The sequence below is a fragment of the Anolis sagrei genome, chromosome 6 (assembly GCF_037176765.1).
Source record: "Anolis sagrei isolate rAnoSag1 chromosome 6, rAnoSag1.mat, whole genome shotgun sequence".
In the NCBI taxonomy this organism is placed as follows: Eukaryota; Metazoa; Chordata; class Lepidosauria; order Squamata; family Dactyloidae; genus Anolis; species Anolis sagrei.
Genome location: NC_090026.1, coordinates 92329559 through 92346314, shown reverse-complemented (window position 1 = coordinate 92346314; position 16756 = coordinate 92329559). Strand labels below are relative to the sequence as shown.

Genomic DNA, 16756 nt, shown 5'->3' with positions numbered 1-16756 from the left:
CACCTGAAAGACATGGTACTTATCCGCAAATTAAACACTGGAATCATAAGGCTAAACACAATCAGTCAGCTGATTCTACTCACATTCTCTGAATCGACCATGAAATATTCCAGATATCCTTTCTGTCCTCCAGCAATCCAGTCCAGACTTTGGAAAAGTTACGTGTTTGGGAATTCTAGGAATGGCTGCCTTAAAAAGTAAAATTTCCAAGAACTGAGATATTCACAATTGAAAAAAAAGACAGGTATTGTGCAGTACGGGAAACATGCCTCTCCAAATTTGAGGATTTGACCTTTGCAGTTTAGATTATTCATGGATTTGATGAAGATGTTATCTCTAGGAATCTCAATGTCTTCCACTGTGGTTCTATGGTTAGCTTCCAGCAGAAGATGACTATAGAGTAGTCATGGGCCCGAAATTTGTCCCATTCGTTTCATTCATGTTTTCGTTTTATTCTGTTCATTCAGATGGCACAAAACGAAAAGGCCCTCCTCCTGAAACGAAAATGCTATCCATCCAAGAGGCAGGTCTGCCTGCCTATCGTATCAATTGCATTTTCATTTCAGGAGGGCCTTTCCGTTTCGTGCTATCCGAATGAACAGAATGAAATGAATGGGATGAATTTTGGGCCCATGACTACTCTATAGTCGTCTTCTGCACCCATAGGCCAGGGCGTTTTGGGCATACAGGTGAAGTCCCCCTGCTCTCGAAAAATAATGAACACAAAAACAAAAAATGAAAAAACAAATATCTGACCTTCTGATTTTGGGAGGTTCAGATGAAAATGGATTGGGGCCTCAACCAAAAGCCGAACACGAAACATATCAAGGTAAGTCCTGAATGCAAAAATCTACTATACAGCCATGCTTGAGAAATCCCTCAAAAGTTATTTTTCACATTTAAAAATAGTGAAGTTTTTCACTTTCATGTGGATCTTGTATTATTGTTCTGTGTCCTAGCTGTAGCAAATGTGGATGCCTTAGGCGCAGTGCCACAATGGGTTAAACCCTTGTGCTAGCTGAACTGCTGACCTGAAGATTGGCAGTTTGAATCAGTGAGATGGGTGAGCACCTGTCTGTCAGCCCCAGCTTCCCATGAGAGAAGCCTCCCCCAGGATGATAACACATTCGGGGGTCCCCTGGGCAACATCCTTACAGATGGCCAATTCACTCACACCAGAAGTGACTTAGTACAGTGTTCCCTCACTTTTCGCGGGTGTTACGTTCCAGGACCACATGCGGAAAGTGAAAATCCGCAAAGTGGGGACGTTATATAAGTCTATTGCATTTCAAGGGTGAGGCAGAAGCAAGGAGAGATTTAAAGACAACGCACGCTTTTATTTTTATTTTTTTGCTAGCATCTCTGCTTTGCTTTGCAATCTCTCTTGATTGGCATACTCTCTTCCGCGGGGGAGGGTGAAACCCCCTTCCACACTCCATCATTGCCAGGCAGCAGGATTAGAACACCACTGTGGGCAACGGCAACCATTCATAAACTGGGAGGCAAAAACCCACAAGACAGCAAGTCCACAAAAACAAACCGCAAAGAAGCAAGGGAACACTATATTCTGAATTCGCTTCTGACATGATAAAAAAGGCACCAAACATTCTAATTCTAGACCTTTTCTCTCCCTCGTTCTACCCAAACTTTGGTGGCAGCTTCATCTAGGTGAAAGAGTGCAATATAGATGGCTAAAGCACCTAGGATAAGAATCTGACTATTGTTAAATATATAAGGAAATATTATCTTGGTGGTGAAATCACAAAACTGTCTTCTATTATATTATCCTGAAAATGGACCATCTTGTCTTAAGAAAAACCACTCTACTTAAAAACATTATTTTTTTACAATCAGGGTTTTTATAGCTACATTAAAATATATGTTCATTTCCACCTAGCTCTAAAACAGCATGTACCCAACTTTATAAAACACACATTACTGGATTGTCTCTATTATGTTTTTACACACATGGCTGCAACTTCACTGAAGCAACAAAGCTTTTTAAAACCCCAACAGCCCTTAAGTACTTCAAAATAGTATTTTGTAGGATGTTTTGAAGAAGTCATACATAGACTACGCTAAGCATTTTCTAAACAATAAACTTCATTTCAGACATCATCCATATTTCCTGTGTTTTGTGAATAGCATATGTGAGCTTGGGTTTACCATAGTAGTAAGGGCCCCATCTGCTGTTTCTCAGACTAACTCATATCATGAGCAGCAGCTTTTCACTGAGCAATTTTTCAAGTTCTACTTAGGGAGGGATGTTAAATAAAGATACAGATACATGAAGAAGAAAGAAGTCTTAGAAAAATCAGATTGTAAAAGACTTTGTAGGCCATCCAGTCCAACCCCCTGCCAAGAAGCACGAAAACTGTATTCCAAGCACCCCTGACAGATGGCCATCCAGCCTCTGTTTAAAAGCCTCCAAAGAAGGAGCCTCCACCACATTCCAGGGCAGACAGTTCCACTGCTGAACAGCTCTCACAGTTAGGAAGTTCTTTGCAATGTTCAGGTGGAATATCGAAGAACTATATAGCCTAAGAAGGTCATCTGTAAAACAGAGATGAACAACTGTGTTGATTCTTGGAGCGCTTCTTTGCCCCAGGACTCTTAGGAGACCACACTGCCCCAAATGTTCCTCATACCAAAAAAAAAACCTGAGAGACAACAGATATCAAATTCTGGTTTTGAAAAATATATACATGATGACCATTGCAGATAATGAGTGGACCATATATTTTTGCAATTCACGGACCAGAAGCATATCTCAAAAAAACCCCTGGAAAACCTGTAAACTCCGACAAACCTTTCCAATTGTCCCCTCTCTAGATCCTCCAGTGCCATTTTACTGTATTCTTTAGTCAGAAGATTAGCACAGAATTGCACTGGAGAGCATAACTTCACAAACATTTTTGTGGGGAGTATTTGTCTGGAGATTGAGGAAGTGTACTCCTGAGGGGGTTTAGCAGTATAATTAAAAAGACAAATCACCTCTCCTTGATAGGAGATGCGGTGGAGCAATAGGTTAAATACTTATGATGAATGAACTGCTGACCTGAAGGCTGAAGGTTCGAATCCACGAGACGGGGTGAGCTCCCATCTGTCAGCTCCAGTCTCCCATGCAGGAACATGAGAGAAGCCTCCCACAGGATGGTAACATATCCAGACCTCCCCTAGGCGGCATCTCTGCAGATGGCCAATTCCCTCACACTAGAAACAGCTTTCAGTTTCTCAAGTTGCTTCGGTCATGATAAAAAATACCCTCTCCTAAATACTTCCAGGAAAAGCATTTCACCTAAAGCGAAGTCTCAGGCAGTCTGGAGAAGCCTCAAAAACTGTCTTGAAGGGATGTGTGGCCCCATGTGTGCTCTTTAATCAACTCAAATTGTCTTAAAGAGATTCATACATGCCAAGAAATTGCTTCTCTATAAAGGGTTTTCTTCCCCTTAAAGGGAATGAAATGCCTCTTCACTCATTTGGGGCACAATCTTGAAGGGTGGTAATCTAATAATTCAACACAGTGAGACAGCTGCTCCAGGCAAAACAGTTTTGAAAGGGCAGTACGGTGCTATAATTCCTATTCTGGAAATGGGAGAGGCACCTGTGGATTTTCTGCCTCAGGTGCTAAAATAATTTGGCTGCCTTTGAGCACCTTAATGTGTATGATGAGGAGGAAGCAGGCAGCAGAATACCTTAGGCAGTCCTGCGGGAAGGGTTACTGTATATGCTTGAGAAGGAATGCACACAAAAAGTCAGAGAAAATAAAGAATCAAAATTAAAATCCAAGTGGGGATCAATTACACAGTGACCATAAACCTATCGGAATGGGTTATGGGAAAGGCTAAGTCAAGGAGGACAAGAAATCCAGGCTATAGAAACTAGATGTCTGGAGGTTTTTCAAACCCTGGGATAGAGATGTGTCCAAAGCTAACTTGAAACACATACATTTAAAAGGAAAGTTTTGACCAAAATCAATAAATGGAGCTCTCTACTACTTCCATTGTGCTATTGAGTGAAATGGAGGAACAAAGTGAAGCCTGGCAATATGAAGATTAGTATAATTTGGGCACTACTGTGTTTTATACTTGAAAGCGCTACTAGAAATAGACTCAAGACTGCCAAAGGCTTTATAGTTTGTTCAGGCATTTTAAAAAGATCTGATATATAAAATTTGCTAAAAGGCAGTGCAGTCATGATCCTCATTTTAGGAATCGATGGACTATATTAGCAGAGGTCAGTGGATACAAGCTAGTTTCTTCCCATGCCCCCCTCCCAATTAAAGCAACAGAGAATAGACAATATTTTAATTATAATTAATAAAGAAATCAAACCATCACTTGAGGAAATTTTCAGTGTTCTTTCCTTTGGCTATTTCAAAAAAAGAGGAGACACAGACAATGGGCAAATTCTGGCTTAATTTGGAGGATAATTTGCATGATAGGATTGCTGGAAGCTTGTTTATTTATTTAGGTCATTTCTATCCCATCCTTCTCGGTTCCAAGGAGGGACTCAGGACGGCTACCAACAGGCACCCTTCGATGCCAAACAAGACACAACATAAAGGGTTAGTCAAAATGCATAGGCCAATAAGCCATTCAATTGAATGGCTTATTGGCCTATGCATTTTGACTAACCCTGTACATTAAAAACAGTTATAAATACATAAGAACAGTTCACCATTTCATGTCATCCTCCAAATAATCCATACCCATCAGTTCAATAGTCCATTAAAGCTGCAGTTCAAAAACATCCAATTTCCATCCCATCCAATGAGTGACACTCATCTCTCTTTTTCAAAAAGATCTTTTTCCTAGGACTTCTTGGGACTGAACCTGGGAAGACATGTGCTGGCTTTTAGCTGCTCTTTTGTTTTGTTGTTTTTTATTACTTCTGTGATTGATATTTTTATGTTGTTGTCAATTATGACCCTAGACTTGTAGACTATACAGTGATGCTTTCTTTGCAAGCAGAGATGCAGCAATTGTCATCTTGGGACTCAAGGAGGCTTATAAAAGAGATAATTGAAACTAAAACATATATGGTAAAGACCAGGATGTCTTCTCTGAAATCAAATGGACAGAAAACCACTTTTCACTGACACGTGAGTTGTGCCAAATGGCTGGAGAGCCAGCATGGTGTAATAGTTGGATAATTGGACTACAACTGCAGCCTAGGGTTAAATCTAACCCTAGGCTTTTGTTACACTCTGTAACAAAATTGGAAAAAAATTCTTTCCCTGGTTTGAAAGTATTATTTCCTGTTTAATTGTGCGGTACTTACTTTAAAAATAGTTGTTATATTCCAGAAACTTTGTTTCTATGGCTCCTACAAGCTATGTTGAATTGGTTGAGACTCTATGAAATATTCATTGAAAAACTATAGCAAAATGTGCTGCAGGATGTCTCACAAAAACAAAGTTTTTGCAGTTTAATAAACTTTTCCCATGTTTTTATGATAGCGTCAATTAGGAAATGACATTTATAACCCAGGAACAAAAATTGTGTTACATAGTGTACATTCATTGAGTGACTTTGGGCAAATCAGACACTCACCCCTCGGAAAACCCTACAGCCTTAGGGCAGGCATGGGCAAACTTTGGCCCTCCTGGTGTTTTGGACTTCAACTCCTACAATTCCTAACTTACTTACTTTTGCTTACTTACATAGGTGATTCCTAACATAGAGGATGATGGTTCTCCAAGTGTAGTGTCTTGGTAGTGGGTCCATAGGTGGCTGTGGAGCCCTATTCTTGATCCGCATGTTCTTCCGCAGTGAGGACATCAGTTTCCAGGTGGGAGGCTGTCCTGGTCAGTGTTGGCTTGACACGCCTACCTCTTGGTATGTTTCTCCCTTTCGCCCTTCATTCGTGCCTCTTCAAATTCTGCAGCACTGCTGGTCACAGCTGACCTCTAGCTAGAGCGCTCAAGGACCAGGGATTCCCAGTTCTTGGGATCTATGCCACAGTTTTTAATGTTGGATTTAAGCCCAACTTTAAATCTCTTTTCCTGTCCACCAACATTACATTTCCCGTTCTTGAGTTGAGAGTATAGTAACTGCTTTGGAGATGGTAATCGGGCATTCGGACAATGTGGTCAGTTCAGCAGAGTTGATGGTGTAAGACAGTGGTTCTCAACCTGGGGTCCCCAGATGTTTTTGGCCTACAACTCCCAGAAATCCTAACAGCTGATAAACTGGCTGAGATTTCTGGGAGTTCTAGGCCAAAAATATCTGGGGACCCCAGGTTGAGAACCACTGGTGTAGGAGCATCGCTTCAATGCTGGTGGTCTTTGCTTCTTCCAGCATGCTGACATTTGTCCGCCTATATTCCCAAGAGATTTACAGGATTTTTCAGAGGATTTTTCCTACCAGCTGTTAGGAATTATATGAGTTAAAGTCCAAAACACCTGGAGGGCCAAAGTTTGCCCATGCCTACCTTAGGGTCACCATAAGTTAGAAGAGACTTGAAGACTTTGTCTCCTGTGCCAAAAAGGCAACAAACAAGGAGAAATTCTAAAAAGAAAACTGCTTCACACACAAAAAATGGAGGAGAGGAAGATCCACAAGCTATTTCCACTAACATGCAGCTACTTGCAAGGCCTGTGAAGTTACAATCAGCTGGCTGTTAATTGCTACTGCCAAGCCAAACAGCAAGAGGGCAAGAACTATAGTCATTCCCTGCCGAATGCCTCCCAGGATATTTACCTCTCCACCCCCAGATTTTGCAAAGAAGCACAGGGCTGGTGTTTGGAAACACATGCTTAATTTGCCCATTCACATAGAATTAGTTTTCTTTCAATGCATAGAAAGAAATTTCTGGATCTCTTTAAAGCATCCCATTAAAAAACTGCAAATGCAGTGCATTCCAAGCTGGAAGAAGGGGACAAGACCACACAGAGCAGCAGCAGATAGTGCTCTTTAACTGCACTGCTGTGGATTGCAAGCATTTTATGAGACAAGATGAGGCTCATATTTGAAATGTGAATCTTTTTAAGAAACACAAGAAAACTGGGACATCTGTTCATGCCTATTCAGGCTAATGAGTTTTTACCCCCAGTTAACACAGCTAGCAAGCCAAAGTACACCAGGGGGAATCGGGCAGCTGTACCCTTCCATTTAACAAATGAACTCATCCTCTTTACTGCAAGTAATGCTATGAAGCAAGAGCTCAGGCTACATCTGAATGGCAGTTGGAACCACAGTTGGATGTGGTTTACTGCTGCTCCTTTAGAAGAAAATTTATCAGCAAAACAGGTTTCGTGTCTAGACGATTTTTAAAGCAGATTTTTGAACTCCACATATGTCCGGCCAAATACCCTGCACTAAAAAAAAAGGAAGCAAGACAAAGACAGATTGAAAGTGTGTTTTGTTTCTTGCTTATATGCCTGATCAGCAGCATCAGGAGCCAGGAGTTTTGTTCCTATACGTTCACGAATCTGCCTTAGTTCAGCAGAATTATATTTTTATTCCAGCTGCTTTGTGGAAATTGTGGTCTGTGTCAAAAATTGTTTTCCTAGCATGAGTTCTTACAAAATTTGGGAATGTTTTTAAAGCTTCTGCAAGGGTTTCTGAACACTCATGCCATGGCAAGAAATTCCATTCCAGTGGCCAATCCCCAATACATAACATGTGTGTAATGTTCTCCATTTTTCCAAGTGAATATTTTATGTCCACGTAAACACACAGTCTTTAGATATCTAGCTTGGGAAATAGTATTGTTGTTACTACAGCATAAAAGTACTGTAACTCCTGTCTATCTTGGCAGAAATAAGAATATTGAAATGAGACCTGGATCCTTTAAAAGGCTATTGTGTCAAACTGACCTGAGGGTGTATAGTTAGTCTATGACAGTTTGTGTTACCAACTTTGTTGTCTCGGGCATTTTCCACACAACTGAATAAAATCCCAATATCTGCTTTGAACTGGGATATATGGCAGTGTGAACCCAGATATTCCAGTTCAAAGCAAATATTATGGGTTATTCTGCCTTGACATTCTGGGTTATATGGCTGTGTAGAAGGGCCCTCAGTTAGTCTCTAAAGTACTATAAGATCCCTTTGCATGCTATCCTTATTTATGCCATTAATTTCCAGAAATTAGCATGAGTTTACAGTTGTTCCAATGCAAACCAGCTATGTTTCAGAATGTCTGTTTTCTATACTTAACTTACATATTTACTCTAACACAGCAAGTGCTTGAGGCACTGCTGTGCTGTATTGTTATGAGAAAATGAAACAAAGCCTTTTTTTTTTTTTGATGGAGCATCTTCCATTAGCGGAATAGCTTTAACAGTCCACAGAACTCTTTGGCAAAATAAAGAAAGCAACCAGTTTCTAGTTCATACAGATCCAGTGATATATCAAATGCCCAATGTGGATCATATATCAACTGGTCAAACTCTTTGAAAATGTCCTTCAGAATACACAAAAACCGTCCCTTTTGCAGAAACCAAATGAGAAACATACACAAATGATAAACCACACTACAGTATGTTAAATTTAATTTTTCACACCCATTAGGATAATATACAGTGAGCCCTTGCTATCCTTTGGTTTTAGTTCTAGAATCCCATGAATGCTCAAGTCCTATTATATACAATGGTAAATTAATTAAAATCATTTACTGAAATCCTCTGATTCCCTTTGTGGAGATAGGCAGGATATAAATAAAGATTATTATTATTATTATTATTATTATTATTATTATATTCAAGGTTTGCCTTTTGAGATGTATATATATATATAGAGAGAGAGAGAATCATAGAGTTGGAAGAGACCTCGTGGGCCATCCAGTCCAACCCCCTGCCATGGAGCAGCAAAACTTCATGCAAAGCACCCCTGACAGATGGCCATCCAGCCTGTTTAAAAGCCTCCAAAGGAGGCACTTACACATACACACACAGAGTATATACTCGAGTAAAAGCAAAGTTTTCAGCCCTTTTTTAAGCTGAAAAAGCCTCACTCGGCTTATACTCGAGTCAAAGTTATTTATTATTTTACTCTGCTATTATTATTTTACTGACACAAAAGCACAGTATGTCACAGCAAACGAGATCTATATGCTGGATTTCGTATCACAAAATCACAAGTCGAACACTTCCCAATCGTCTAGCACTGTGTGGTGTTATTATTTTTTTTATTACATTTATTATTTTGCTCCATTTACTATTGTTATTATTATGACATTTACATTATTTTACTTTACTCTTACTATTGCATTTATTATTTTACTCTATTCATTGCTATTCTTACATTTATTATTTTACTCTATTATTGTTATTATTACATTCATTTTTACTCTATTATTACTATTATTATGACATTTCTATTACTTTACTCTTTTATCATCATTTTTATTAAATTTATTATTATTATTATTATTATTATTATTATTATTGTAAGGATACGTGAGCGCATTTACATTGAAGAAGGTTAGAATAATGGTTTGATCAGAGTTGGAGAGCCTTATCTTAAATTACAGTTTTGTGTAAATATTCAAAAACGTTTCACCTACTGATGCCTCAATTAATGTAATTTTATTGGTAACTATTTTTATTTTGAAATTGACCAGTAGCTAATGCATTTCCCACCCTCGGCTTATACTCGAGTCAATACATTTTCTCAGTTTTTTGTGTGGTAAGGTTAGATGCCTTGTCTTATATTCAGGTCGGCTTATACTTGAGTATATACGGTATATAAAATATTATATATATATTCCAGCCATGGATAGTTGAATCCATAGATACAGAATCTGTGGATAGAGAGCCACCTGTATGTAATTGGGAGAGTAGTGGGAAGGTATATGGCAAGTGGATTACTTAGATCAGCCCAGAGAGCTATCTAATCTAAGAAGGAACAGAAGGAAAACTGAGATCTACTAGGTAGTAGATTCCGGTATAATTTGCAATTGGTTCCAGATGAGTTCAAATTCCCAATTGTTTAAATATGTCTGCAAGAAAACAAGACACACACCTTCACAACAATCCCTGAACTTTTTGGCCTTCCAGGTGTTTTGGACTCCAACTCCCACAATTCCTAACAGCCTCAGGCCCCTTCCTTTTCCCCTTCAGCCGCAAGGAAGGGGCCTGAGGCTGTTAGGAATTGTGGGAGTTGGAGTCCAAAACACCTGGAAGGCCAAAATTGGCCCATGTCTGGTCTAGATGCACCCAGGATCCTCAGGAAGCAAACCCAAGGAGTCAGTTTGGAATATGACCCTGCAATTCAGGGCAACGTGGTGTGCATCTACACTTTAGAATTAACACACATTGATACCACTTTAACTTAAAAGATTCTGGAATCACGGAAGCTGTAGTTTAGCTTTCTTTGCTCAAGAAAAGGGGCTAATTCCTCACCAAACCCCGGGGATTCCATAGCACTGAGTCAGGGCAGTTAAAGTGGTATCAAACCGCGTTAATTCTACAGCGTAGACGCATCCTTATCTCTATAAAGGAATAAATAAACCTATTTTCCAGAGGGGGCATTTTTAGAAGGCAAACTAAGAAGGAGAACTACAGACATGGGGGAGAAGGGAGTTTCAACCTGAAATGCCAAGGGAACTCCCCTAAGAAGTGCCTCGCTTCTGCTCCAAGCCAAGAAAAGAAACCTCAAAGTCCTACCTGAACGCTGGCAGTAATTGGAAGCACGGGTCGGAGTCATGTAAGCTCCCTCTGATCCGATTTTGCCCCTGTCGCAGGCAGATTGTGGCGAGGATGAAGCCCAAGCGGCTTTCCATCACCCGGGAGGAAAACCTAGCCAGGCGTCCGCGAGCAGAAATGTGGGTGGGCGGGCGCGGCAAACGCGAGAAGGAACTCTTTTTGAAGAGGCTCGACTCCCTGGCTTCACTATTCCCTTCGCAAGCCACAGAGGGGCGGGGCTTCAGGGCTGGCCCCGTTTTGATTCCAAGAGAAGGCGAAGGCGCCTCCCGCTTGATTGACAGCCACGTCGGCCAATGGGAATCCTCGAAGACTTTCCCCCTATTTCCGTGATGTCAGGCGGCGGCGCTTCTCGGACAGGTGGGAACGGGGTGATGTAACGCGGGCGGGCGGGAAAAGTCAAGGGTGCGAATCAACACACTTCTAATCCTGGGAGTTGTAGCTTTACAAGCCTCTAGCAAAGAAATCTGGTGGCTCAGCAAACTACAACTCCCATGGTGCCATAGCAGGGAGCTATGGCTGTTAAAGCGTTCTGAAACTATTATTATATCATCACAATAATAATCTATATAAATAAAAATGTAATGTTTGTGGGATTAACAGAACTCAAAAAGCAGTGGGCGAATTGACACCAAATTTGGATAGGATACACCTAACAACCCAATGTATGTCCTTCACTCTCTCTCTCTCTCTCTCTCTATATATATTCATTTGGGTTGTTGTAGTTGCTGGGATGTATAGTTCACCTAACTTCACCAATTATGGAATTGAACTAAACGTGGCATACAGCACCCCCATGACCAACAGAAAACACTAGAAGAGTTTGGTGGGCATTGACCTTGAGTTTGGAAGTTGTAGTTCACCTACATCCAGAGAGCACTGTGGACTCAAACAATGATGGATCTGGACCAAACTTGGCACGAATATTCCATATGCCCAAATATGAATACAGATGGAGTTTGGGGGAAATAGACCTTGTCATTTGGGTGTTGTAGTTGCTGGGATTTATAGTTCACCTACAATCAAAGAGCATTCTGAACACCACCAACGATGGAATTGAACCAAACTTGGCACACAGTTCTCCCATGACCAACAGAAAATACTGGAAGCGTTTGGTGGGCAGTGTCCTTTGGTTTTGGAGTTGTAGTTCAGCTACATACAGAGATCACTGTGGACTAAAACAATGATGGATCTGGACCAAACTCTACACGAATACTCAATATGCTCAAATGTAAACACAGGTGGAGTTTGGGGAAAATAGACTCGACATTTGGGAGTTGTAGTTGCTGGGATGTATAGTTCACCTACAATCACAGAGCATTCTGAACCCCACCAACGATAGAATTGGGCTGAACTTCCCACACAGAACCCCCATGCGGGCCACAGCAACGCCTGGCAGGGGACGGCTTGTAATAAGAATAAAAGGATAAGAATAAAAGGAGCTGCTTGCGGGTTGGCAACGAAGCCAAGCTTTCAGTGCCCAAAACTTAATCCAAACAGCAACTCCCAGGTTCCCATAGTGGTGTGAAACTGCATTAATCCTACAGTGTAGACGCACCATAAAGCGTGCCAGGATTTGGCTTGTAAAAATCGACACAACCTAAAAATAACCGCGCGTCTAAATTCTCAAAGCGGAAGCCGATTATTGCCCGCAAATAGCCCGGGACTATCTTTGGCTAGAGAGAGAAAACTCCATAGAGATTCAAGGGAAGGGGGAGGAAAGGGTTCCTTCCGAGGGGTGGAGACGCAGGAGATCGCCCGCAGAGCCCTCCCCCCCTTCCGCCCCCACTTGCCTCCAGGGAGACCTCTGGCCTCCCCATCCGCGAAGGAGAACCGCCTCTGTTTCCGCGGGCACGAGCCAAGGATGGCCGGTGGTGGCCCAGAGGCGGAGCCTGCCCGCGGGATCTTCGAGTAATCGCATCAGCGCCTTGGCTCCATTCACGAGTTTCCTTCTTCCACTCATCTCCTCCGCGGGGAGGGGGCGCCCACAGCATCTGCACTGGAGGATGAAATGCAGTTCGGCCCCGCTTTAATTACCATACTTACTTACTTACTTACTTACTTACTAGTAGTCCGAGGATGATGGTCCTCCAAGTGTAGTGTCCTGGCTGTGACTGTGGAGCCTTATTCTTGACCTGCATCTTCTCCCACAGTGAGGGCATCAGTTTTCAGGTGGAAGGTGGTCCCAGTCGGGGTTGGCTTGACATGCCTTCCTCTTGGCACGTTTCTCTCTTTCGCCCTCCATTCGTGCCTCTTCAAATTCTGCAGCACTGCTGGTCACAGCTGACCTCCAACTGGAGCGCTCAAGGGCCAGGGCTTCCCAGTTCTCAGTGTCTATGCCAGAGATTTTAAGGTTGGCTTTGAGCCCAGGCATGTAGCCGGAAATTATCATGGTGGTTCGCGAAAAGGCCTTACTGGTGCCTTATTTAAACTGTTATTTTTATTCATATCATGATCTGATCACCATACTCAATATATCCCATATGCATGGGGCTATTGGGGTAATGATACAAAAGGTTTGCTAGGGTAGACCCTCTTTCACTCAGAGTCAGCCCCCCCCCCCCCCCGAACCTCAGCCTCATTCAATCAGGGAAGGCACACTGGAACAGCCAAGTTTTCAAGCTCTTCCTAAAGACTGCCAGGTTGGGGGCTTGCCTAACGTCTCTGGGGAGCAAGTTCCAGAGCCGAGGGGCCACCACAGAGAAGGCCCTCTCCCTCGTCCCCACAAGTCGCACCTGCGAAGGGAACAGGGGCGAGAGAAGGGCCTCTCCGGAGGATTGAAGAGATTGTGTGGGTTCAAAAATGGAAATGCAGTCATGCAGGTAGGCAGGTCCCAAACCGTTCAGGGCATTGTAAGTAAGAATAATAATAAATACTCAGTGTTGTCCTATGCCTTCAAGGTGTTTCTGACGTAGGCACAGCCAGCCCTAGGTAATTTTCAACTGTAAGCAAACAGTATTTTGCCCCCCCCCCCCCCCACCACCAATCACTGATATATATTTTCTGTCCGTCGTGGGAGTTCTGTGTGCCATATTTGGTTCAATTCCATCATTGGTGGAGTTCAGAATGCTCTTTGATTGTAGGTGAACTATACATCTCAGTAACTACAACTCACATATGCCAAGGTCTATTTTCCCCCAAGAGCGTAATGGGTTGAGCCGCCCCTGGACGTAGGGTTGCCATATCAAGCGTTTTTCTGGGGCTGAGAGTGTGTGACTCACCCAGTGGGTTTCCATGGTCAAATGGGGAACTGAACCAGATCTTCTGAGTGGTAGTCCAATGCTCAAGCCAAGCTGGCTAAATACTAAACACCCATCCCAAAACTATAGATTGCAGGCTTCCAAAGGATGTTTCCACTGAAGTTAAAATAAAATTGTAGTGCTATAACTGTATATGGTAAAAGGCTCCCAGATCTCCACAAGAAAATATGGCAATGCTGCTTAAATGTATGTGAGTCTGTATAAATTTAGCAAAGGTCTTCTGGAACCTTAAAAATATCATTATGGCAGTCACGGATGATGACACATTTCATGACACATTTCAGTAACTCAGCAAGACTTATGAATAAAGTGAAGGGATGATATAGCTACCTAAAACTCAATTTACTTTTTTCTAAAAAATGAATTTTCAGATTGAAGAACAGCTGGCATATAACAAATACAAGGCTCTGAGGAAAGAAATGATTTTCATGTCATTACAGCTTTGGAGGGCATGTAGCCTCCCAGAGTTGTTATACTGCGACTCCCATGATCCCTTATCACTGGCTACAATGGATAATTAGGGCAGGTCAGAGTTGCAGTCCAGTAATATCTGGATGGCCACACATTTAGAACTAGCGCTGAAGTGAATCATTTTAAGATTTAAAAGATGACCTTGTATGCCTGCTGTTGCCTGACCCATTTCATCTTCTGCTGAAAGAAGTCTCAATATACGTTCATGTTCTTAAAATTATATAAGTTGTAGCTCATTCCAATGTGTTTCTGTTGAGAATGTCCACAACTCATCAGTAGAATGCATAGTTTGCATCAAATATACCTATTGGATGAATTGGATGAAAATGATATATAGGTGGTATATAACTCCACACAAACTTTCAAAATGCTATAAAAACGCTTCGGACAAATGTTAGAAATGTGGGCAAGAAACTGAAACCTTTTTTTTTACATCTGTTGGACTTGTTCAGAAGTTAAAAAGTTTTGGACAGAGATCCATACTGAGATACAAAAATATTAAAAATAAAGATAGCAAAAGAACCTGAATATTACCTGTTAGGTATGTTGGATGTAGCAGAAGATAAAAATAAAGACATTCTTTTCAACTACAGTATTTAGTTATTGCAGCGAGAATTGCATTTGCTAAAAACTGGAGACAAAAGGAGATTCCTAAAAAAGAGGACTGGCTGAAGAAAGTTTTGGAGGTCATGAACATGGACAAGCTTACCTACTGGATTTCCCCCAACCAAGGACTTCCAAAAAAACAAACCAATTGGGACCTGGTCAAGAATTACCTTAAACAATCAAAGATAGACTTAATAATATGATTAAACAAATACTCACAAGAAGATTAGAAACCACAGGGATAATCAGATTAATTTTGGGTTTTTTACCCCCTAGAGGGGCCAATAACTATATATTCACAACCACCGAAGAACAGAAGGAAGTAAAACCATTTATGTTTTCTATTTACCTCCTCCTCCTCCTCCTCCTCCTCCTCCTCCTCCTCCTCCTCTTCTTCTTCTTCCTTTTTCTTTTTTAAATGCTCTCCCAGCTTTCCTATCCAGTAATTGTTCTCACTCTTTCATCATCATTTTCATCAGCAGCAGCGGAGCAGTTGCAGCAATTCCTAGACGACACAGCCGGACTAGATCCCTTCCAGTCCAGCTTCCGTGCGGGGCATGGGAAAGAGACTGTGCTGGTCTCCATCACGGATCACCTTCGATGCCAGTTTGACCAGGGCGGGTCAGCGCTGCTTGTGTTATTGGATCTCACAGCAGCATTTGACACAGTTGACCACAATCTTCTGACCCACCGCCTTGCTGTTGCTGGAGTCAGGGGGACAGCTTTAAACTGGCTGTCCTCCTTTCTTCACAACCGTGGACAGCGAGTGGAGAGGGGAGGCCTGGTCTCTGAGAGGTCCCCTCTATCTTGTGGGGTTCCTCAGGGGGCCATTCTCTCCCCTCTGTTATTTAACATCTATATGTGACCACTTGCTCAGCTGGTTCGAGGTTTGGGGCTAGAGTGTTATCAGTACGCCGATGACACTCAGCTGGTGCTGAAGATGGAAGGCTGACCGGACTCTGTACCCGATTGTTTCCATCAGTGCCTCGAAGCCGTTACTGGATGGTTGCGTGCCAGCAGGTTGAGGGTGAATCCAGCAAAGACGGAGATCCTATGGCTGGGTCGACCGGGCAGGGGGACATCCAGCTGCCTACCCTGGATGGTGAGGCACTACGCCCGTCATCATTGGTAAAGAGTCTGGGAGTCCTTTTGGACCCTCTGCTGACAATGGAGGCCCAGGTCTCCGCCGTTAGCAGAACCTCCTTCTTTCATCTGCGGCAGGCTAGACGGCTGGCCCGTGGCCCCCTACCTGTCCAGGGACGACCTAGCTACAGTGATCCAGGCCACGGTCATCTCAAGACTGGACAATTGTAACGCCCTCTACATTGGCCTTCCTCTGTCGGTGATCCGGAAGCTGAAGTTGGTACAAAATGCAGCTGCTCGGTTTCTTGTGGGAATTCCGATGAGATGCCACATAACACCAATATTACTGCAGCTGCATCGGTTACCAATTGAGCACTGGATCACTTTCAAAGTGATGGTACTCACCTTTAAGGCCTTGCATGGTCTGGGGCCGATGTATCTGAGGGACCGCCTCACCCCCTACCTACCCCAGAGATCCCTCCGTTCTGAGGACCAAGATCTATTGGAAATCCCCAATGTCAAGACCTTGCGTCTAACAGCAACCAGACGCAGAGCCTTCACAGCAGTGGCACCATCACTCTGGAATACTCTGCCACCTGAAGTCCGTGCCTTGCGGGACTTACCAGCTTTCCGTACGGCATGTAAGACATACCTGTTTCGACAGGCTTTTAATGTTTGATAGTGTT

General features: G+C 42.5%; 1 protein-coding gene across 5 annotated transcripts in view; it reads right to left on the bottom strand.

Annotated features, from left to right (window-relative positions):
- Window positions 1-12533, bottom strand: part of OSBPL3 (oxysterol binding protein like 3) — a 116890-nt gene extending 104357 nt beyond the window's left edge. For 2 of the 5 annotated variants that reach the window (XM_067470251.1, XM_067470254.1), the window contains exon 1: window positions 10615-10892. The gene's annotated coding sequence lies outside the window, so the exon portion shown is untranslated. Of the gene's footprint in view, window positions 1-10614; window positions 10893-12443 lie in introns of those variants that run through there. The other 3 variants (XM_060782072.2, XM_067470255.1, XM_067470253.1) reach the window with 2 other exon arrangements.
- Window positions 12534-16756: the final 4223 nt, after the last annotated feature.